This window comes from Sceloporus occidentalis, unplaced genomic scaffold (genome assembly GCF_023333645.1).
Source record: "Sceloporus occidentalis isolate IW3139 unplaced genomic scaffold, rSceOcc1.0.p SCAF_2, whole genome shotgun sequence".
Classification (NCBI taxonomy): domain Eukaryota; kingdom Metazoa; phylum Chordata; class Lepidosauria; order Squamata; family Phrynosomatidae; genus Sceloporus; species Sceloporus occidentalis.
This window is the reverse complement of record NW_028316982.1, coordinates 165,860,698-165,885,832: the sequence shown is the minus strand read 5'-3', so window position 1 is coordinate 165,885,832 and position 25,135 is coordinate 165,860,698.

The window sequence follows — 25,135 nt, the reverse complement described above, 5'->3', positions numbered from 1 at the left end:
GCTTTATATATGAGGAATTCAGCATACAAGTTAAACAATAGGGTGATAAAACACACCCTTGCCAACCCTCTTACCAACTGGAAACCATTCAATTTCTCCATATTCTGCCCTAACAGGAGATTCTTGCCCTGAATATAGGCCAGGATAAAGGATCTCTTTTAGGACCATCTCTCTTCATTCGTCCAGATTGTTAAGGAAGCAGGTAAGATGATACAGAAGGTCCATGTACATCAAGATCAATGTGGACTTATGAAGGGGATGCAAACCTCTCCTCTGGGTCTGGGTGAACTTGCCCAGTAGTTTATTTGGTCTTGTTGCCTGTTTAGACTGGAATTCTTACATAGATCTCCACAATGTCACATCTCACAGATTATGGATAATATGTCCCTAGTTAAATTCATACCTCTTTATCTACTCCTCTGGGAGGAACTGTGTATATTGCAACAAACTGACACTTAGATAAAGAATTTATTTCCATGTGCATTATTGCATAAATATGCACAACAGAGAGGGCTAAACTCAGTAATGCCCAAATCAAAACTAAAACTTGGGGAAGGGTGTTCTTCAGTCAGTAAAGAATGTGTCTAAGAATGTCCATAAAGCAGCACTGATTATCAGTTTGTATAAATCACTAGGTGAAGGCAGTAGATTTCCTGCTGCTTGAATCAATTTGGGACTTGTTCTGCATACTCTAAATAGTATATAAATACATCCCAGTTTATCTTTCTTCTTTACTAATCTCCTTGAGACTTTGCAATACACAATGGGATCATAGTGCCTTCAGATCACGATTCATGTTTAGAGCTTTGGTCAGTGTCATTAGGTAATTCAATTTAGCAGGTGTCTTCCTTAAAAAAAGAAGAGAGTGAGCCTACTTACATTAGCAGTAAAAGGTAAAACTCCAGTCTTTTGGTAGGAACACATTTTTTCCCTAGACCTAGGAAATGTTACCTTTTAGACTATAACTCTTAGAATCCCTCAACCAGCATACTAGGAACTGTAATCCAAAATGTAACTTTTCTGTTTTTTGTTGAGGGGCCTGGCTAAAAGAGATGCAAAATCATGGTTTGGGGAGACAGAGGTACTAGCAGTGATTCCTTGGCTCCCAGATTCATATATTCATCACACCACAAATGTGTGGACTGGCCTTTGGCTCAATCTACTTGATGTTAACTAGATACTAGGACCCACCCAGAAGGGGCTTGGGGGCCTTATCCTTCTTGTTCAACCTCTTCCCAGTCTTTTTTACCTGTAAAATTTACACTTTTGTTGAGTTAAATATTGAATTTACTTATATAAAACTGTTCTAATGTTATTTCCTAATAAAATGTTAAAATATTAATATACATAAATGTGTGAGTGAAAATATGTACACTAGATCACCAAACTATTTTTAGTCATATACTGTATTGAGGCAGAGTTATATCTGCATGTAAACTGATAGCTGGAACAGTCCAGAGAGAGGACTTCAACTCTTCAATCTGCTTCTAGAGGGCAAGAAAAGGCATATGGTGCAGTCAACTAAAAAGAAATGAGTTTGCCAGCTTTCCCCCACCCCACCCAGCCAGCCATTGCTGACACCAATTTCCCACACTCTTCTTCCAATCCCCTCCCCTCCCAGCTGACATGTATACCTGCCCTCCCGTCTTTGTGGAAAAAGGAAACTTGGAAAATACATGCTCTTTGTGTGTGTGGGGGGGGGGGGTATAATATGTACACACAAAGGTACCCTGTACATTGAGAAGGGAAGCCAGGCCTCACTGGAGGACAAGGCAAGCTACAAACACCAAGCTTCTAACTACCTGTCCACTGGCATATACCTCTCTCTTCCCCTGCCCTCTCTTGCCACCGCACACTTTCCAAATCTAGTCCTGTCTCCATCATCAAGCTGGGTTTCCATCAGTGGTGGGGTGTGGAGAGAGAAAAAGATCCTGTCTGCTGTCTCTTTACTCCCTTCCACGCTTTTCCCCGCTACCTCATCTTCTTTCATTGTATCTCCTCCACCTCCTGCTTTCTCCTGAGTTACCTAAGCCAGCCTTGCTACATCATCATCCTTCCAGATGGCTCCAATTAACTGTCCAACAACCACCTTTCTTCACTTGCCACTATCACCACCACCACCTCAGATCACTACTGCCACTACTCCTGCTCTCCAGCACCAGTCATGTTTGGACTGGGCTTTTCTCCATGCCCAGTTCCCCTTCTCTCCAAGTCCCTGCTGTGGGCCTACACCGATGCCTTCCCCAACTAACCTTTAACACTTTCCATCTCACACACACCATTTTAACCAAGTTCATAGTCTCTTCCTGTTATTTCTATTCCATTTGCCAATGCACCTCAAACTTTGCTTGATGTGTCTGAAAACAATACCACTTTTGCAGGATATTCCCGGAATTTAAATCCAGTTTCTGCATGGGATTTGGGCACTTAGCCTCCCATATGATAAACTCCTATGTCAGAGAGCTCTGGTGCCATAATAAACTACAATTCCCAGGATTCCCTAGATCTGAGCCAGGGCAGTTAAAGCAGTCACAAACTGGATTATTTCTGCAGGGTGTTTTGGACCTATGTTTGCCTGCACCTTAGCACCAGGAATGGGAGTAATTTTATGCTCTCCTATAGCTAGGAGGAGAAGGAATGGAACAGATAGAGGGTGCATCCAAATTAATAGAAAAGCCTTAGATATCCCCCCCCCCGTTCTTTTTATGTGTGTGTGTGAGAGAGAGAAAGAGCTTTTATGTTACCAGTTGATTTACAGCAACCTCATGGATTTTATTGAGTTTTCGTTGGCAAGGAATGAGCCTGAGCAGATGGGCAATATACCATGGGCCAGGCCTGTGGTGTCCATGGTATCTTGCCTCTGGCTCTGACATGGGTCAGTCCCCAGAACAGTGCAGTAATGGATGGGTGTTGACATGCCTGCATGCCTGCCACAGTGCCATGGAGCCAGGAGGCACTGTTGCTTCATGAACCTTACTTGCCACCTCTGTTGTGTCTTCCCTAAGGGCCCCCATTGCAACCCATACGGATGGAAATAGGGTGCCTGGCTAAACCCATGTGGCCAGGCATCCCCATCAGAAATCATAGGCTATGACAGGTGCCTTCAAGGAAGACATGACAGTGGCAACAGGTAAGAGTGTCCAAGGCTGTGTGGTTTGCTAGCTGTCACTGCTGAGTTTTCTAGAAACTCCATGGCAAATAGCTTGTCATTCTGTCCTGTGCTAAGGTGCCTTTGGGCCAGAATCATTCCAGAACTGCTGGATCGGTGTCCAGATTAGCTGATTCCAGACTGGAGCTATTTGCCTGCATCATCCATACACGATGACATGAGGCTAGGGGAGGGAGGGACACAGACCTTATGGTCCATGCATACAGGCTCTCAGAATTGGTTTTGCCAGTTCTTTCCTCAGAAATATAGCATACAGCACCTGGTATTATCTATTGTTTTTTATTTATTTTGTAGAATGTATGCCATTGGCAAGTTTCATTTTTATCAGTTTTATTGTTTGTATGTACAGTGCTGTGTAAATCTACAGCACTATATAAATTAATTAATTAATTAATTAATTAATTAATGGTCTTTTTAATCACCCTGGATGTGATCATAGTTACACAACATGCCAAGCTATAAGAGTTATATCACTACCTGATGAAGCAGGAGCTTTCACATGACTAGAGTTGTAAAATTTCCAGAAATTTTGGAGCCACAGGGAGGAAAGGCTCCCCCCCCCTCGACTTTTGAGGGGGAAATGGAAATTTTCAGAAAAATGAAAAAATGCAACATTAGCACTTTTTACAGATTGAAAGTCACTGTGTTACTTCAGGAACATAAAATATGACTATGTGAAATTTGATTTACAATACAATTATCATAATTGGTACATTAAAATACAGTGTATTCAAACAAGTATTATAAAAATAATTTATTTTTATATATTTATATTTCCTCTCCACAGTATCAAATAGACACAAAGCACCCATCCCTTTAAAACAGAATTGGGGGGGGGGGGGGCAGCGAGGAGAAGGGACTAAGATTAAATTAATAGGCATGAAATTTAATCAGATTCATTTTCTGAGCTTTGGGATGCATTTGCAGACATATTCCAGTTTGACACCACTTTAACTATCATGGCTCAATGTTAGAAAATCCTGGGAATTGTAATAATAATAATAATAATAATAATAATAATAATAATGGGATTTATTTATATGCCGCCCAATCACTGGGAATCTGTAGTTTGTTGTGGTACCAGAACTCTCTGACACAGAAGGCTAAATGTCTCATAAAACTACAAATCCCAGAATTCCATATCACTTAGCCATGACAGTTAAAGTTGTGTAAAACTGCATTATTTCTGCAGTGTGGATGCAGTCCTAGTTATCAGTATCAGTTTCAGTCTTTGCTTCTGCTTTGTTATGTTTGTCATCTTTTAAAAACCAAAGGTTTACCCAGACTAGGGTTGCCATAAGTGAGGACCTCCAAACCGGGACAAATGTAGGACAAATGTAGGGCAACATTTTCAAATGTAGGACACATTTTTATAAAAATGGAGGACGCACAAAAAATTGAGGTTTTTTTTTTTTAAATGTTAATATAAATGCATGTTTTTAGGCATGGAGGACATTTTGGCATTATTCTTAGACAGATGGCAGAAATGGACTTGCCCTCAGGTTCAACTGTACTTCTCAGAAGTGTGTACTTGGGCAAGGGACTGTGGTTTTTCTTCACTGCGCATGAGTTTGTAAAAATCACAGCAACTTACATTGGACGTGCCTCAGAGGCTTGTTGATATCAATATCATCATCATCATCATCATCATCATCATCATCATCATCACTATAATTGGCCAAGAAAGGCAGACTTGTTAGCATTCAAAGCACCATAAATACACAAAAAATGCACTTGCATATATTTAATAATAAAAAATAATGAAAAAATAAATAAAAAACAAGGCAGGGATGTATATATTTGATAATAAAAATTAATGTAATAAAATAAAAAACAAGCAATAATAAAAATTAATAAAATAAAACAAAAACAAGCAATAATAAAATTAATGAAATAAAATAAAACAAGCAATAATAAAAATTAATGAAATAAAATAAAACAAGCAATAATAAAAATTAATAAAATAAAATCAAGCAATAATAAAAATTAATAAAATAAAAAATAAAAAGCAATAATAAAGACTAATAAAATTAAATAAAAACAAGCAATAATAAAAATTAATGAAATTAAATAAAAACAAGCAATAATAAAAATTAATAAAATAACATAAAAACAAGCAATAATAAAAATTAATAAAATAAAAAATAAAAAGCAATAATAAAAATTAAAAAATAAAATAAAATAAGTATTTTATATTTTAAAAAATAATTTAAAACCCCCAAAATACCAAGGCAGACCTAATGGCCACTGACTCAGCTTTCCTCTTCCTCCTCCTCCTCCTCCTTCTGTGGCCCAATTCTGCCCTGGCCTTCAGGCACCCTTCCTCCGGCTCCTTCCTCCTCCTTCTCCTCCTCCCCCCCTCCTCCTCCTCCTTAAGATGCCTGGCGTGGGAGGAAGGGAAGCGGGGCAAGCACGCGCGCACGCACGGAGGGAATGGTGCAGGCATGTGCACGGAGGGAATGGTGCAGGCGCGCGCACGGAGGGAATGGTGCAGGCGCGCGCGCGGAGGGAATGGGGAAGGCGCGCGCGCTGCCACTGGCCCCTACTGAGGCCTGGGCAGTGCGCAAGCTCTCCCAGTGGGGGCGCGGTGGCAGCGGCGCTTCTGCCGCCGGCCCGCCGAGGAAGAGGAGGAAGGTGGAGCCGGAGGAGGTGGGTCGGCGCCGCAGCAGCCACATTAGCGGCAGCGGCAATGGCCGGAGCGGACCTCCCAAACCGGGAACAAGGCACGGGTGGGGGCCCAAACCGGACTGTGACCAGGAGGGGGCCCCCGAAACCGTGAATGGCACGGGGGCTGCCGGGTTATGGCAACCCTAACCCAGACTGAAACAAGCTTCTCTACCTTTTCACATGTCAGTTTATTTCTTGATTTAGTGTGAGTGTTTCCAAACATAGACCAGATTCTTTCAGTGTCCCCTAAAGGAAGAAATGCATCTTGCTCTTGCATTGGAGAGTTCAATTTGTAACCTAGGACTTGCTTGTCCTCATTCAATGCACAGAAATTAGAAGAATCTCATACTGTACATAGTTTTTAGAAATGATTTGGAGAATATATGAACATCTTGTCTTAAAGATTTTATTCATCATGCTAAAATAAAACATTCCATTACTGGTTTTCTTCCTTTTTTCAATTATTCCAGTTTTTCGGAAGAAAACAAAAAAGGCTTCAGGAAAAAAAACGGGATATTTTTCCAGTTTTTTTCCAGGTCTTCCCATCTCTACCCATGACTGCCTCTTGCTATTTCTTTTTCAGCAAGTTATTTTTATGTAATTTTATACTGTTTTTAAATTATTTTAAATTTTTAAATCATATCTTTGTGTTTAAATGTTTCCATATGTTGAACATATTTTCCCAGCTGTGTATCTGGATCATGCCTTTAGCATATTATACTGTGCAGTATCAGCACAACATGTTAAGAAGAATGTGTTAAGGAAAATGCAACATGGGATATACAGTAGAAGAAATAAAACATGTATGTGAGAGTCACTATGACTAAGCAAAAGCAATTAAGAAGCCACACAGGTGTTAAAGCTAATGTAATTTAGCAGTCCTAAATGCCAAGGACAGAAATGTAGAGTGTACAATTGAGAACACCTGAGAATCATTAAGTGTACAAGGTGAAATGATGAAATCCTTAAGTATGGGTTGAACTATGAGAACCAATCAAAATGGATGTACATGCCCACTGGGTGGAAACTGACTAAGTGGGTGGTGTTTGACAATGGCTGTAATAATTGCTATGATTGCCAATGTATTTTGTGGGTAGTTGTGGAGTTTTGTGAGTAGTTTGGAATATTGGAGATTGTGATTTGTGAGGGCATTAATATTTATATATAGTAGAATAAAGTAGATCTTTTATATAAGACTACTGAGTTGTCTGGTGTCTTGAGTAAAGACACAAGAGCCAACAGAATCCTGGAGAAGTGTGAAGACTTTCTGTGGAAGAAGAGTGAGAAGGCTTGGAGAGTTTGTCAGGGTCTTCAGCTTATTCTCTGAAACTCTGCTGCTTTGGAGAAAAGCATTAACCACTGGCCAAAACTGGTCAGCGCCGGTGCATAACAAGGTGGTGAGTTAGAGCCAGAGGTGAAGAGCTACAACTCCCATCATCCCTGACAGAATGAATAAATCAAATTAAGTGACCAACAGTATTTTTTTTTCTTTTTCCCAATTTCAGCATTAGCCCTGCAAATGCTACACCTTTGCTTTTGCAAAAAACATGTTCTGTTTTGTTTGGCTTGTATTTTTAAACATTATCTCTACATTTTTCAAAAGGACAAATACAGTAATGCTGTGTGGAGAATCAGAATGCACAGTGTACCTAAAATAATACATTTTTCCACTCCTTCCCCCACTAAATGCATTTTTGGTGCAGAGTGAAAAACACTGGAGACGACCCTAAATCAGATTAAGTGCTGGCTCTTCTGTTCTGGGCGTATCTCAGAAAGCTACCAGATTTCAATCTTAGTGATTGAATCATTTTGAGTCAGAGGAGTTTGTTCACATAATGCCCAAGTGAGTCATGTTGCCTAATTTCTTTAAAAAGGGCCAGGAGAGCCACAATGTTAATTACATTATTGTACTAAGTAGAAGAATACCTAATGGAATTGGACCAAGAGGACATATTTCAAACTGCTTTCGACATCCGATGTTGACAACGCAAAATGCTATGTCCTTGCTTGAGAGAGAGTTCTTTGGGACAAAGTGAGGACCTACTGATGGAGCACAGCTAGTAGAAAGTGCTGTAGTGGCGAACAGTGACTTGGTGATAAAGAGTATTAATGAAAGTGAGGTCACTGGAATTCAGACTTTCCATCTTAGAGGAACATTTTCTCAGTCAAGGATTTCTAAATTTTGCTCAGGATTCAAAAAAAGAAAAACATGCTCTGCAATTTGTGCACAGCAGCGACCAGCTCCAACAGTGAAAAGGTTACTGTTTTGAACTATAACTTGCATTAGTGGCTGATTCTAGGAGTTGTAATTCAAAAAAGTAATCTTTCCTACCTCTGGGACAGATGAGCAAAGCTGTATAAACTGAACTACTACTACTACTACTACTACTACTACTACTCTCTCTCTCTCTCTCTCTCTCACACACACACACACACACACACACACACAGAATTTATCACCATATTCCAATTTGCTGGGAAAACCCAGGCTGGGGTGGGGTGTAGCGGGGTCTAAGGAGGATACTGAAACAAATACAGCACAGTGAGAATTGTTCCTGTTCTATTTGGGGCCAGGACTGTTCTGGACTTGGCAGAGATCCTGTAGACCCAATGAGTCTTGCAGATTTCTGCACCAAAAGTGATTGTGTTTCTTCCCACCTCACACACATGGCCTCTGCATACTAAGCCTTCTGGATTCTGTCTTAATAAAAGAACACACAGTAGTTAGAGCTAAGAAGCTGATCTGTTAGCCTACATGAACTGAGTATTTGGATCTCTCTCTCTCTTTCTCTAACACACACACACACACACACGAATTGAATCCAAGTGGCCCTGGAATGATGCCTCTCAAGGGAACTTGTCTACCATAGTCAATGTTTTCTGTTATGCTTAAGAATGGGGGCAGCTGCCATGTCCACGTGGCAGTAAATCCACTCTAGGGGTGTATCTGCACTGTAGAAATAGTATAGTTTGAAACTACTTTAAGTACTGTAGCTATGGAATCATGGGATTTGTAGTTTTGCATGGTCTTTAGCCTTTGCTGCCAAAGATTGCTGGTGCCTCACAAAACTACTAATATCAGGATAAACTGGTGTCAAACTGCATTATTTCTACAGTGTAGCTGCACCATAGATTTTAGACTGAGCTTTAAAGCAGCTATTCAAAGTGCTGAACCTATTTTGAAGATAGAGTTCAGCACCCTGAACAACTCCTTTAAAGTTTTGATTAAAACCCAGTGTGGATTCCCTGCCTTGCAGATATGGAAGCCACCAGCCATGACTACTTATAAATAACAAGACAATTATAGTACTATAATTTCACTTTAACAGCTGTGGCTGCGTCCTATCGAGTCCTGTACTCTGATGAGGCACTGGAACTTCAAGGCTGGAAATTCTAAAATCCCCTCCTATATTTCCAAATCCCAGGGCTCCATAGGAGTGAACCATGGCAGATAAAGTGGATTCATAGCACTATAATTACATAGCATGATTGGCTGGCTTTCCACAGAACACACTTTGAAAAACAGTGAGGTTTAACAAAGTGCTATTTCTCTATGCATAGTAAGTCATGTCATCCTGCACTATTTATAGATAAGATTATTCTGGATCACATAAGAGGAATATGTGGCCCTCCTGATTTCAATGACCTTAAGTTCCCATCTTGCTCTCCACTGAATGGATCATCTAGAAGGCTGGTGGGAAATGCAGCCCAGGATCATCTGGAGACCCACATATTGCTAACTCTGTTTGGAATGAATGTGTATGACAAGATGTTAGCAACTTCCCTTGATCATGATTGATAGGTCTGGTAAGACACAGACTCAACCATCCTTTCCATTATTCACACAGACAAAAGGCTGACTTTCCAACATTCATCAAAAACCAGGCAGTCTTCTCTGCTTGTTGAGGTCTCAAGGAGCAGGATTAGTTCATAGCTATAGCCTTCATCCCTTCTTTCCTAATTTTGTCCATGTTTTCTGTTGCTTTGATTCTGAAGTTTCCTCCTGTTAGAAAGAAATTGATTATTATCACTTCACAAACATTTGACCAAAATAATTCTTTTTCCAGTATAGCCAAAAGGTCTTCTGCTCAAAGTGAGCAAATAAATAGAGAAGTAAGCAAATAAAAAAGGGATTACTCTTTCATCTCTATTAACCCATGCTAGGAAAAGTTACTACTTTGGACTTCCAAAGTTACTTCTTTGGATTTCTGGGAGACTATGGCATGCAGAAGCTACCAACCAGCATGGCCAGAGACTCTGCTGACTAATGGATTCTGGGAGCTGTAGTCAAAAAGAGTAAAATTTTCAAGATCTGCTTAGCCATGGCAATTAAATTCTATTTCCATGGCCCAAGGCAATGCATTATTGCTGGAGACAAGCAGGGATGTTTAAGTTTGATACAAAGCTTGCTCTTGCTCCAGATAAAATGTTAGCACCAATAATGCAATGCTGTACCTATCTAATGAGAACTAAGTTTCAATGAGTTCAGTTGTTCCATGTGACTGCAGATTTGACTTGCAATACAAAAACATTTATTAGGGAGTAACCCCAGTAAACCTAGGACCTTATTACACAACTACCCAATCTTGAAACTGCCACAAGAGTAATTTACCACACCTGGGGACTAGTGCTAGACCAGCACAATTGGAAGCTTTGTTGACCAGACAGAGTCAAAACTGAGTTAAACAGTTCATTTTATTGACTTATAAACTATTTAAACTCTTTAAGACTTGGGAATAAGCAAACTGACCAAACAAAGGGGGAAGCAATCTGGTGTGGATCAAATTAAGGCCCAGATGTCAGCCTTGGACACTTTCCCAGCTATCCCTTGGGTGAAACACCAGACCCTGAGGGTAATCCAAAGCCAAGAGAATACATGAGGTGGGCAACAGATTTCTCCATGCCCGTATCATGTGGTCCTGCTTGGCCAATCAGGCAAATATGATGATGATGATGATGATGATGATGATGATGATGATGATGATGATGATGATTTATTTATAGCCCGCCCAGTCACAAGGAATCCAGGCGGGTTACAACAGTAAAAATAAAGATAATAAAATAAAATACAATAAATAAATAAAATACAATAAAATTAAAGAGAGCGAAGTGAGTACATTCACAGTTAGGCCTGATGGAAGTTGGGCCTCTTTTTTTAATTTCCTCCCAGGTCTGATGATGATGTCATGGAGGGAAGGCTCTTCTTCTTGAGGCAAGGATTTTATTTTAATTAATTTTAATTTAATTCTTCTCATTAAATTTAAGAGAAGAATTGGTGGACAGAGTGACATAAGTCACAGTAAATGGGGAGTAGAACTAGGTAGGGAAGGCCTGCCGGAAGAGATCCATCTTAAGAGCCTTCTTAAAGGCTGTAAGAGTAGAAATGTCACGGATCTCCTTCGGCAGGTCATTCCATAGCTTCGGAGCTGCAATGGAAAAGGCCCTCTGGGTGACTGAAGTTAGCCTAGATTTTATTGGCTGAAGTAGATTCTTCCCCGAGGACCTTAGAGTGTGGGACGGACAGTATGGAAGTAGGCGATCTCTTAAGTATTCTGGACCCAAGCCATGTAGGGCTTTGAAGGTAATCACCAACACCTTGTACCTTGCCCGGAAACTAATTGGCAGCCAGTGAAGGGATTTCAAAACCGGAGTTATGTGATCGGTACGACGAGTACCTGTAATTAACCTGGCTGCCATATTTTGTACAAGTTGAAGTTTCTGAACTTGGCACAAGGGTAGCCCCATGTAGAGCGCATTACAGAAGTCTAATCGAGAGGTGACCAGCGCATGTACAACTGTTTCAAGGTCTCCCTGCTCCAGGAAGGGGCGCAGCTGGCATATCAGCCAAAGCTGATAACAAGTGCTCCTGACTGTCGCATCTACCTGAGTTGTCAGGTGAAGCGACGAGTCAAGGAGCACCCCCAAGCTGCGGACAGAGTCTTTCAGGGGAAGTGTGACCCCATCCAGAACTGGCTGACATAATTCCATACCTGGGCTTGGGTTTCCTATAACAAGTACCTCCGTCTTACCTGGATTCAGCTTGAGTCGGTTTTCCCTCATCCAGTCCATTACCGCCCCAAGACAGGCATTCAGAGGAGAGATGCCATCCATAGACACTGCATCAGTTTGAGACATAGAGAAATATATTTGGGTGTCAAAGTGGTTCATCCTCTGGTCTTCTTTCACAGGAACCAACAAAAAGGCCCCCTTCCCTACTGCAGCCTTCCTGAAAAGTTCAGAGACCAAAGTTTGTGGATTTCCCCCATCAATGGTAATGTATGGGTTAGCCATATCTGGAAGACAAGGCAGTGACAAGACAGAAATGGTGTCATGCAATAGGTATAGCCAAAGGTGCTATTAACCAACTTTTATGGTGGTTTAAAAGCCACATGTGATAAAGTCCCTAGTTGACTACATGTCAACCTCTACTGCCTCTCTTAGGTACACCTTTGCTTGTACAAATGTAGTTCTGAACAATAAGGGTACAGCACAAGTCCACAGAATGAACATAGGAAAATGTCTTATACCACATCACCAGTCTAATAATAATTTGTTTTATTTATATACCGCTATTCCAAAGATCATAGCGGTGAACAGCAAGTAAGCTAATTAGCAAGTAAGCTAATTTGCCCCCAACAGTCTGGGTACTCATTTTAGCGACCTCGGAAGGATGCAAGCCTGAGTCGAGCTTGGGCCCTTTTGCTGGTCTTGAACTCGCAACCTTGTGGTCTTGAGTGAATGGCTGCAGTACAGGCATTTAACCACTGCGCCACCAGGGCCCCATCACTATTGCTTACTCTGGCTGTCTACAAAGGAGGAACTGTAGAAGAGAAAAATGGGGTGGGGGGATACTGTCAACACTGAATTACATTTCCACATATCATTGCACTATTGTTCACTGCAGGAGATAGCACATTTACCTGTCTAGAAAAAAGCTGTGCATTATAAAGAAGAAGAAAAAACATACACAGTGTTATTTAATTCCTCTACTATTCCAATTTGGACCATTTTGTTGTTGTTGTTGTTGTTTTTTGTTTTTTGTTTTTTTGTCAGATTGGTCAAGGCAGGAGACAAAAAGTATCAAATTCTTATTGGAGACAATTGTAAAACACAATTTTACAATTGTAAAACACAAGCAGTCTTAACAAAGTGATGAAACAAAAGGTTTCATAAGTTTATTCCTGGCATCCTCCATCCCTCCCGCTCATATATTCATTTTTAAAATAACCATTAGGGAAAAAAAATCTACACTATTTCTGAACTGGTGCCAAAAGAGCTATTAGCCATGATTAAATGCAAAAAAATCCCAAGATGAAATTCTGCAGAGAATGACAAGAGAGAGATGCCTTCCCGCTCTCAGCCCTTCAACTATTATGAATGATCGGCCCAATGTATGACAAGGAATGTAATAGAAGACAGGAATAGGGATACTTCAGAGTAATTCACTTAGCTGCATGCGACAGAAACAAGTCATAATATTTTTCATGTAGCTATGCTGTCAGTAAGGGGAACAACCAGCAAAGTGCAATTTATTTTGTGAACTGACTTCATTTCAGTCTGAGGGGAAGGTACACTGAATTAATGTGCTTTTTAAACTACAGTTCCAATGAGTAGAGAAAATAGCATGAGGCAGTGGGACAGCAGCAGCTTCATTAGAGTGCAAATGTTTAATACTAAAAATATTATTGTTTAATTATTTTTACAGGCAGCAATGCAAACCACAGCATTAAAGTTACTGGGAAACCAATTGGCTCAAGAAATTACTGAGTTGTTAAGGCAAGAGTATTACCAACATGGTGCTAGTACAATTCACAAATATTTACATGCTGTGGCAAAATCATTATAGGGTGATTTATCTTCATTAGTTTATCATGAAAATACTCCACATGGGGAAAAAGAGTATTTATTGAGTCAGGAGAAAGGCCTGTAAATAGGTAACAGGTTCCAAAAGAGTTTAACACCTGCTGTCTCATCACTCCCTCCAATAGCAATCTCAGGTGGTGCAAGGCAACAGAAATGGAGCCACTGAAATAAGCTAGTATTAGCATGTTTAGGAAATCCGCAGCATCAAAACCAAGACATTTTCAGAACAGCAAGACCATACCTTTTTTTAAAAAAGCACAAAGGATAAACATAATCCAAGGACATTTTAGCATATTCAGTAGCTATGGCATGTTGAGTTTCAGTTGGAAATAAAAATCTGGTGTCAGTATAAGTTGAATCTCCTGCTTTATTTCCACTGATGGCTGGTGGTTCCCTTGTCACTGTGGTTGTGAACCTACTATGTCTTTCAGTCCAATTCAGTAGGGGATAGGGGTCAGTACCTTGGATAATGCCTTCAGAGTTAAAACTCCTAGTGGATTCACAGACTCACTGACAAGGAGCCAACAATAACACCTTTTGCTTCCTCACAGTTTATATAGCATTCTGGAGGAAGACACTTTGCCTGGCTAGAATAATGAACAGGAACATTCCTATTAGAGGGAGAGAAGAAAATTGTGCAATATTTGCTGGCAGCCCACCATTTCATTTCTGCATTTAAAAATAAATTTTATAACATTCCATACCACTTACATAGTTTGTTATTCCACTCTAGTGTGAGCAAGAGACAGAGTTCACCTGGGTTGCACAGAAATTGGGTAGGTCACCTGCTTCTAATTCATACTTGCTTCCAAATAAATGTCTGTTGTTCATTCCTATTAAGGATGGTAAAATGCTGCATTTGAAGAAAATATTGAAAGTGGGAGCACTCACACATTCTAGTAGTCCTTGCAACACAGATTTTTTTTTTTCCCTGTTCCTTCCATCTGGCATCCTTGTACAAGCTGGTCTTATGAATGTTTACTTGACAATAAAAGAATTTGGGATATTATTGTTTAAAATTAGGTATTTACTCAATACTCTCATTACTTGTTACTGTTACTGCAGTCCAGAAAGTAACTTACCAAGTTACTCATTATTACTTGTTGATTAATTACAGTTAGTTTTGCATTGCTAAATGTAGAGAAATGTTTTCTGATTACCTGCAGGTAGCCAGTTCAAATACTACACCTTGGGAATTCCAAGAAGAAGATGAAGCACATAACAAAGCATTCCTTCCTTACTGCAGCTCAAGGCAGCCACCCGAGTGACATTTCATCTATCTTCTCCAATACTCAGATAAACTACCATGCGGTATATACCACCCCTTTGGGGCGGCCTGCACCTGCCCCTTTTAGCTCCAGATTGGGGGCAGGGCAGCCTCACCAACAGCCCTGTGGCCCCAATCCAGAGTTTTTCCAGACCACAGAAAAGTGGCAAAATGCCGCTTCTCCGTGGCGCAGAAATGGGGTGTCCTTAGGGCTTCATGCCCCTGGACACCCCGGGAGCCACAGCCATGGGAGAAAGGGGCCACCTGGCCCCTTTCTCTCTGGCTTCATTCCTGCAGCCATTTGGTGGCTGCAGGAACAAGACGCGCACCCAGAAGGAGTTCCTGCAGGAACGAGGTGGTGCAGAGACATCATGCATGCGCTGCGCTATTTGGACATGGCATGTGCGTGACCTAATCATGGTGGCCCCCATGTAAATGGGAGGCTGCCATGATTACAGCACCGCCCCATACTAGGGTTGCGCGACATGCGCACGCTCCACCCCCAGGCAACCCTAGTACATGGCCAGGCTGGTGCAAAGCGCCAGTCTGGATCATGCCTACATTATCGCACTGCACTCTTATAGCACTGCTATTCCACTATAACTGCTCTGGCTGCCTCCTGTTGCATTCTGGGATTTGTAGTTAAGAGAGGGCATTTAGAATTGTCAGCCAGAAAGCTCATAGGCCTCACTGAACTACAAACCCCAGAATGCAACAGGAGGCAGTCAGAGCAGTAAAAGTGGAATAGCAGCACCATAAGAGAGTAGTACAGTAATATGGTAAGTCAACACTTACCTGGCAATGTATAATGGGCAGCTGACCTATTCTTGATCCACTGAAAAATAGGGCATTGCATTACTGCCAGCCTGTAAATTACATGCTTAATTGTCCATTAGCAAGGTTCTAATATTATATAAATAGTAGATAGGAGGGGTCTTGGTTTAAATGCTTATTACCTACATGGGCTAACATTTCATAATTTGAGGGTATGAATGGATCCAAACAAACCATGCAATTTGACTGAATATTCAGTAGTAAACAACCTATAGGGCATGAGGGAATTCCACCATGTATTTTAGGCTCAATAAAAAGAATTGATTGGTACTTTTAAACACTGTTAAGTGCAAGTTAACTGACAATTTGGTTTTCAGAACAATTGCCTGTTGTTACTGTGACTGTACTGCTTTATGAAGATCTACCAGAATATGTTATTTGTGCCTGAAAGTGCCTGGTATAACTTTACTAAGAATGCCAGTTATTAATTATTGCAGTGCTATTTCCAGTGCTATTTATAGTTGATTCAGTGTGTGTGGGAGGCACTTGTCCTGTTTGGCATATTATTATTATTATTAACCTTTATTTATGAAACGCTGTAAATTTACACAGCGCTGTACATGCAATCTTTTTAGTTAGACGGTTCCCTGCCCTCGGGCTTACAATCTAATAGAACTGATCACTTTTATACTTTCATCTTTCTCTAGTGAGTTGGCATTGTAGCGATTTTTAATACCTTAAGCAAACTAGGAGACAAGCTCCATGTGTTGATAAATGGTCACTTCTTTATTTGTTTATTTTAATTACATTAAACGGCCCAGCATGTTTCAGCCTTTCTCAAAACTGGCCTTCTCCAGGCCTAAACTATAAAATATAAATTAAATTTTATTAAATATATTAATATGGACAACCTAAACTCTGTTATATGCTCTACAAACATATAAAATACATTAGTAGTATTCAAAGATATAGCTATGCTAGTATGTATAATCAGTATGTAGAGAGATCTTGCAGCACCTTTGACACTAACTGAAAGAAAGAAGTTGGCAGCATGAACTTTCATAGACTTATCCCTTGACTTGGTTCAAAAGCATACAAGGAAGAAGACTGAAGTCTACAAAAGCTGATGCTGCCAACTTCTTTCTTTCAAATAGTCTCAAAGGTGCTACAAGATCTCTCTACATATAAAATACATTGTTCAACATGTGAAAGTGTACATGCATACCTTCAGACAGAAAATGAGGTTCACAGTCTTGAAGTATTGCGGAGGAGCGACCTCCATTATCTTCAATGGGGCATGCCCCTGTGGACACAGGCCCCATTCAAGCCTATGGGATTTGAATATAAGTGAGTTTCCATTTTCGCAGGGGGGGGGCACAATGGATCCCCCGCAAAAACAGAGGGCCAACTGTAATAAGAAAGACATGAAGATCTGCCAGCACCTATATCCTATTTTGCTTTAAGTTTATAAATTCTTTTCTTTGGACCAGTGACTTTGACCTACTGGGGGCTTTACTGCTTCTGACACTATGCACTGAATGCACTGTATAATTAGTGTGAAAGTAGCGGGCCTAATGCTTTTTGTTTTAATCACATTTCACTTTTGTTTGGTCTGAAAAGGCAGATATAGGAGGAAAAAATGTGACTTTGTACCTCTCACCAGACCAAAGATAACTGATGATTGCTTTGTGGTTTCCAATAAAACCTATGTTATATGCGGGTGACTGGTAGGGGTTTCCCCCCTTTTTTACTTTCAATTAGGAAAATTTAATTTTGAGTTTAAATCAACACCATCTGGTAGCCTAGTTAATGTTTTATTATTCTATGACCTCTACAAAAGGTAATAAGGTGTTTCTATTTCTGTGCAATATGTTTTAATTAATCTACTTTTTTCCTTGGAGAATGTGCCATGCTGGGCTATATATTATTTATTACCTCTGATCCTTTTTCTCTTGGGTCCTTTCTGAGGCTTGAAGCACCTACAGTTCTTAGGAAGTAAAACCAAGTTAACAGAACAGAACCAGAAGGCCCAGTGTCCAGCTGTGGAACCTCCTCACACATGTGAAATTTGACTGTTTTCTGACAGACGAGGCTGAATACCTGGACAGTGAAAAAAGCTGATAGAAAGAGAATCAACTCATTGGAAAAGCCTTACTAGGTAAAAAGCCCCTGATGTGACGTTCCTGAAGCAGCTCATATGATCAAACTGGATGATAGATTTACAGTGCAATTCCTGAATGATTAGTCAGATTAAAATCTTCCTCTATTCATTGGGGCGTACTTCTAAGTAAACATGCTTTAGACTGAAACCTAATAATTCTTTTCCAATATTTGTATCTGAATCTTGAACAATTTAGGACAGGGTTTTTTTGTTTTTGTTTTTGTTTTTTTTTTGGGTTTCTTACACAGTCACTATTTTGAAGTAAGTATGAAAACTCCAAGGTATTAATAGCTGTCATATCAGAATTTATTATCTTTTTCCCCACGGAGGCTCTACCACCAAGAAATTAGGCATTATATGTTAACTGACATAAACTGTTGTAAACAGCTCAGTCATTAATCAGAATGGAAAATGCAATCAAGAAATCAGAAGAAGACTAGGACTTGGAAGGGCAGCTGTGAAGGAACTAAACAAGATCCTGAATTGTCAAGATATATGATTGAATACAAAAGTTAGGATTATCCATACCATAATTTTCCCATTTCTATGTATGGTTGTGAAAGCTGGACAGTGAATAATTCTGGTAGGAAGAACATCAGCTCATGTGAAATATGTTGCTGGTGAAGCCTGAACTCTATACATACTGTGCATTGCTAAAACAAAAACTAACAAATAATTGGATAGTAAAGCAAATCAAGCCTGAAATCTCCCTAGAAGCCAAGATGACTAAATTGAGACTGTCATACTTTGGCCATATCATAAGAAGATATGACTCTGTAGAAAAGACAATCATGCTTGGTAAGTTAGATGGCAGATGGATACACTCAGTCTAGGGAGCCAAAGCCCTGAGTCTGCAAGACCTGAGCAAGGCAGTTGATGACAGGGTGACATGGAGGTCTCTCATCAATAGAGCCATCATAAGTCAAAGTCAACTTGATGAAAATTAACAACAACAAAAAGGAAACTCACAGCTAGACTCTACAGATCTAAGGGGCTCGACAGACCACCCCTTTGGAGTGGTGTCCTGCCAACCCTTTCAGCACCAGATTAGGGCCATGGCAACTGCACACCACTGCCCCAATCTGGCACTTTGCGGATGCTAAAAGGAACGGCAAAATGCAGCTCCTCTTAGTGCCAGCAAAAAAAGCACCCTTGGCGCCGTGGCAGCAGCTTTTTGGCGCTTCTTTGGTGCAGTGTACCTAAACACTGCACTAATGGAGCACCATGACACCCACCGCCATGCAGTTGGGCACATGACATGATGCTGGCATGGAGGCAGTGTGGGGGTGGCTGGCGTGCATATGTCACACCCCCATACCACCCCCACTCCAGGGTTTAATGCCAGTCTGTTTAACCCTTAATGAGCTACACAGATGGGGAGCTAAACACACACACACACACCCCGTTTGCCCCAGGTTGGTGCTGCAGATGCAACACTGACCCGCCCCCCAAAAGAAGCTGCTCTGAGCAGCTTCCTCAAAGGTCATCACAGGAGCGTTCACGCGCCATGGTATCATCCCATCCAACCACGGCCATTTGAGCGCTGCGCTGCCCGTGCATAATCATGGCATATGGACAGGCAGTGGGGTGGTGCAACTAAGGCTCAGAGCATGTGAATGCTCCGCCCTAGTTCAGCCCTAGCAAGCAGTCAGGCCAGCACAAAGTGCCAGTCTGTACTGCCTCTAAGTTAACATCTGGGTTTGACTTTCCAGCACTAACTGGAAATGAATGTATTTGCCAGGTTTTCAGGAAAAAAACAAATGCTACACTTGTTTAATTTCTTGTTGTTTTATTATATTTTATTACTGTATGTGTTTTATGTAAATTGTTGGACAACCTGGACTATTGTCAAGAATGGATTATTTAAATAAAAAATAAGCAGAGGCTGTGATCCTGCATCAGACATGTGACCCAATGTTGTTGCTCTTTATCCAAGCCCTGAAACCCACCTTACAAGCTGTTGCTGGTGGGAAGAAACTGGTCACATCACCCTAGTGCCCCACTCAGCAGCAGCACAGAAGTCCATCACTCCAGATGGCTAAGTGGCTTTTTGTGTGAGTTTCATGGTCATCTGCCATCTTGACAAATGAGAATGTGAATTAATTACAGTATCCAAAGTCTAATTCCAACAGCCTAACTAACTAATAGGATGCCAGCCAGAGTCTTCTCAAATCTTTCCTGATGTTCAAAGACAGTTGAATCATACTGAATCATACTGGTGATAGGAGGGCCTCTGAGTGAGTGAACACAGAGGATTTTTCATCCAGTGGATACACACTGCTGCCAAACTTCACCTGGAACACATTGTTTGGGTCCTTGCTGCTAGCAAAAGCATAATCATTACTAACAGATCTACACCCACAAGCTTTCTGTGATCTAGGGGAGGTTAGAGCAAACACCAACACCACTACACTGATGGAGCTCCTCTGCCTTAGTGGAGGGGTTAATACACTATGTCCCCTCTGGTCAATGAATTGTGAGGAGTGGATGTTATGATTACACTCCAAAATAGTCAAGGAATAATAGTGCAGGATTATTAGAATATAAACTATCACTCATTATTGATAGGAAAGGCCAACTTTGATTTTTCCTAGTCCTTATTGTACTAATAGGCATCATAACCAATAGTTTATAAGTCACATTAGATCTGTGCCCCTGATTAAAATGGGTCCTAGTGCATGAATTAGCTGCAACTGCAATCCAATACATGCTTAAACTTAGCAGAGCTTATTTTGAAGTGGGCATAGAGAAGATCACGGCACTGCATATGTTTAATAGAATAGCATATATTATTCAACAAATATATTTTGCATGTTCTTATTTTTACTAATGTTTAAGAAAACCCTTTTTAAATTAAATACGAAGGTAAGATTTTGGTCAAGTGCTCTGGCAATCAGGTAATCAAGTTTCACTGATTACAATCAGGCTTAAGTTCAAATGCAGGACAAAAGGAAAGGACAAAACCTAACTGACTGAAATAACAAAAGGTAAACAAAAAGAGGGTAAATAAATATAAAGTGTTTGTGTATGTATGTGTGTAAAGATTTATAACAAATATCATAAAGCACTAAAATGATCAATTATTTAATTATTCAGGTCTCATTCTTTGTGTCTGGCTCCTGTTCAAATAAAGAATTGGATGAGATCTTAGGCCATCTTTTCTGCTTCAGCAAATGATTTATGCCCTATGGACCTTCTCCCATACTGCTATTTATAATATGGAGTGCAAAACTGAATAATTGATTATTTCAGTGCTTTATTATAATTGTTACAAAGTTTTACATATATATTTTATATTTATACCCTTAAGTTCAAATGCAGACAGGGCTGGACTGATGGTGATTAGAAATTTACAGGTGCTCTGCCAGTTATCTAGCACTGTTAAACTATGGAATTCACTAGTACAAAATGTTGTGATGACCAAATTGGCTGGCTTTAAAAGACAGATATTGAAAGAGTAATATTGAAGAGACTGACTGACTGACTGACTGACTGATTGATTTAAGGTTTTTAACCATGTTGGTGGTGGTTTCAGACTCTTTCTCCAGGTAAGTCTAAATGAATTTAGCCATGGCACAATTGAGCCATGGCTTTGAAGTCACCATGTGTGACAAAGTTGCTAGGCTGAATGGCTTCCTGGCAGTCTGGAATACTGTGAAAGGGGGCTGTGGGGGATATTAGAATGTATAAAGGCAGGAGTGTTTATCAGTTCAGTTGGGCTGGAAAGATACAGACAGAGAGTTTCTGTTAAGATCACCTAAGGTAGTGGTTCCCAACCTGTGGGTCGGGACCCCTTTGAGGGTCGAATGACCCTTTCATGGGGGTCACCTAAGACCATTGGAAAACACCTATTTAATTACAGTTATGAAATAGCAACAAAAATAATTTCATGGGTTTGGGTCACCACAAAATGAGGAACTGTATTAAAGAGTTGCGGCATTAGAAAGGTTGGGAACCACTAACCTAAGGATTCAGACAGGAGAGGGAGTTCAGTTCAATTAGTCCAGAAAGGACTGCAATTTATTTAGACTAGACCAGTCTGGTTGGTATTCCTCCTGAGAGTAAAAGAGTAGGGTACAGAGTATTTAAAATCCTGCAATTGTTGTTGTTCATGTAACCGCATTAGGAACCTATATAAGATACTGTACTTTATTTCTTAATGTTATTTAATAACATTACTGTTTATTATTTTACATTACCATATATACTCGTCTATAACTTGAAGACATTATGCCCAAAAACTGACCTCAAAGTCCCAGGTCGACTTATTTACGGGTTAGTATGGTAGTGTGATAGCAGCTCCTTCAGATTTCACCATGCGGTCATGAGAGCAGTTTCTTTCTCTCTTGAGGCCTGTTACAGACTGCCAAAATAAAGCTGCTTCGGGTCTCTTTGGAGGTATACTGTTTAAATGATGCATGCATCCTAAGAATCTGGAAGCTGCACCAAAGCTGGACTCCAGTGCTTAGGAATGGAGTGTGGCTTTGGTGCAACCTCTGGACTCTTAGGACCCATGCATCATTTAAACAGCATACCTCCAAAGAGACCCGAAGCAGCTTTATTTTGGCAGTCTGTAACAGGCCCCAGTCAAGCAAAAAGAGTCCTGAGTGATTGATTGCTGTTAAACAGAGTCCCTCTACCTACAGCGCCACTACTGTCTGGGGAGTGAAGGCTGACACAAAGACTAAAACGCTGAAACAAAAAGCGTCAGTTAGAGTCCCTCTTGCTGTATGCACACATAACACACACTGAAGGAGCCTACAAGTTTTACCCTTGACTTATCCACAGGTTATGGCAAAATCCATAATTTTGGCCCCAAAACCTGCCCTTGACTTCTACATGACATGGACTTATAGTCAAGTATATACGATAGATGTCTCTGTCTGAGTGAACTCCATAAGCTAAGGCGAGTGCAAGCTAATATATCAAACTGATTTTTGAAACACTAGGGACCCTAGTTTTTTCAAGGTAAACACAGAGCAAGTGTCAGTGACTAGGACTTATCTGTGGATAAAAGAGAAAGGTATCTAAGGCGCTTTACAGACCGCCCCTTTGGGGCAGCCTGTACCCGCCCCTTTCCCCAATGGATTGGGGCCTCGGCTGCCACTAGTGATTGGAGAAACTCATATTTTTCTCCTCGTTAATGGAGAGCTTGAGGAGAACTTTTTAAAAAAATATTCGTTCCACAAATCCCCCTTCCAAAGGGTGATTTCTTCTCTCCCTTTCAGCAGCCAGCGAAATATTTTTCACAGATTTCTCTGAATGACAATAAAAGACAAGGCGAATAATTACGCTAATTACTTTGCATTTCAAACTCAATTACCATGTCAAAAGGAAGTTTGGCAGAGGTTTAAAGAACATTCCTATGCTTAAAAACCCTGAAGGCACACACACAAAAGGGGGGAGGGGAATCCCAGTCTCAAAAAATAAACTGTGAAGCCCCAACAAGAAATGCTAGAGTTGAGGGGACTCAAGGACCATCCAGTCCAACCCCTTTCTGCTATGAAGTAACGCATAGGAATACATGGCATACTAGAGGGCATGTAGTCTGACCCCTGTTCAACATCAGGATGACACTGGAAGACGGGACAAACTGAGGGTTTTCTTGGCATAAAGAGGAGTTTTGCCATGGGATGCCCCTGAAGCTGAGATAGTGTGACCCCCACAGATGAGAAGGGGAGGGGTCGGGTGCCAAGTGGCAATGCTCTTCTGCCAAGCAGGAATCCTCAATTAGGAGCAGAGTAGGGTGTGATGGCAAGAATTCTGCCATGAATAAAACCTACCATGAAGGAATACTTAGGAGTTGGAGTTGAAGCTGAGAGGATGTGACTTGCCCAAGGTCAGCCAGTGAATTTCTAGGGTGAACTGGGAGGCTAGAGTCCTGATCCCAGCTCAGCCATGTAAATCCACAGGGTGACATTGAGTAAGTCACACTCTCTCACTCATGGATATTCTGCACTCTCCTTGCCAATTATTGTTGTTGTTGTTGTTGTTGCATCACCATGGGAGAGGTGCAGAGTTGGAGTTGAAGCTGAGAGCAAGTGATTTGCCCAAGGTCAGCCAGTGAATTTCTAGGGTGAACTGGGAGGCTAGAGTCCTGATCCCAGCTCAGCCATGTAAATCCACAGGGTGACATTGAGTAAGTCACACTCTCTCACTCATGGATATTCTTCACTCTCCTTGCCAATTATTATTATTGTTGTTGTTGTTGCATCACCATGGGAGAGGTGCAGAGTTGGAGTTGAAGCTGAGAGGATGTGACTTGCCCAAGGTCAGCCAGTGAATTTCTAGGGTGAACTGGGAGGCTAGAGTCCTGATCCCAGCTCAGCCATGTAAATCCACAGGGTGACATTGGGTAAGTCACACTCTCTCACTCATGGATATTCTGCACTCTCCTTGCCAATTATTATTGTTGTTGTTGTTGTTGTTGCATCACCATGGGAGAGGTGCAGAGTTGGAGTTGAAGCTGAGAGTAAGTGAAATAATAATAATAATTTATGCCCAGCTCTTCAGCCAAAAGGCTATCAGAGCAGCTTACAAGACCTTTCCTGGCCTGCTAAGTTTTGAGACTTGAATTTCTTGTCTTCTGTAAGAATTTGAATGTCAGAGCATGGCATAAAGGGCAGAAGGCCTCACCTTTTGTTCTCTTTTGTTTTTCAACCCAAACTCTGCCTGAGCAAAGTTGGAGTGAGAATCATCCTAACAAAAGAAATAGCCTCCAGGATGAATGGTAGCTTTTCTTACACAAAATATGCAAATGCTGGCTATCCGAGAGTCAGTTGAAAGTTTTGTCTCTCCCCCTCATTTCGAAATGACTAACAATCAAAATTCTTACTCATTGATAGAGAACTGCTTAGAATTTCTTTTCTCTAACATGTTATAGAAATTGTCGAATTAGGCATATTTCTCCTAATTTTCGAATTGTGGAGAATATTCTTTACATCCCTAGCTGCCACAGTGGCAGCCCTGAGGCTCCGATCCGCTGCTTTTCCAGGCCGCGGGAAGCAGCAAAAGGCCGCTTCCTGCAGCCTGAAAAAGGGTGTCCTTGGGGTTGCAAGCCCCAAGGACACCCCAACAATGGCGGGGAAAAGAGAAAGGGGCCGCTCGGCCCCTTTCTCTTTTGTGTTGCTGGTGCAGCTGTGTAAAGGCTGTGGCAGCAACACAAAGCAAGGAAGGAGCTCTGTTTTGGAGCTCCTTCCTGCGCTGCGGAAAAGGCGCCACAGGCACCCTTCCA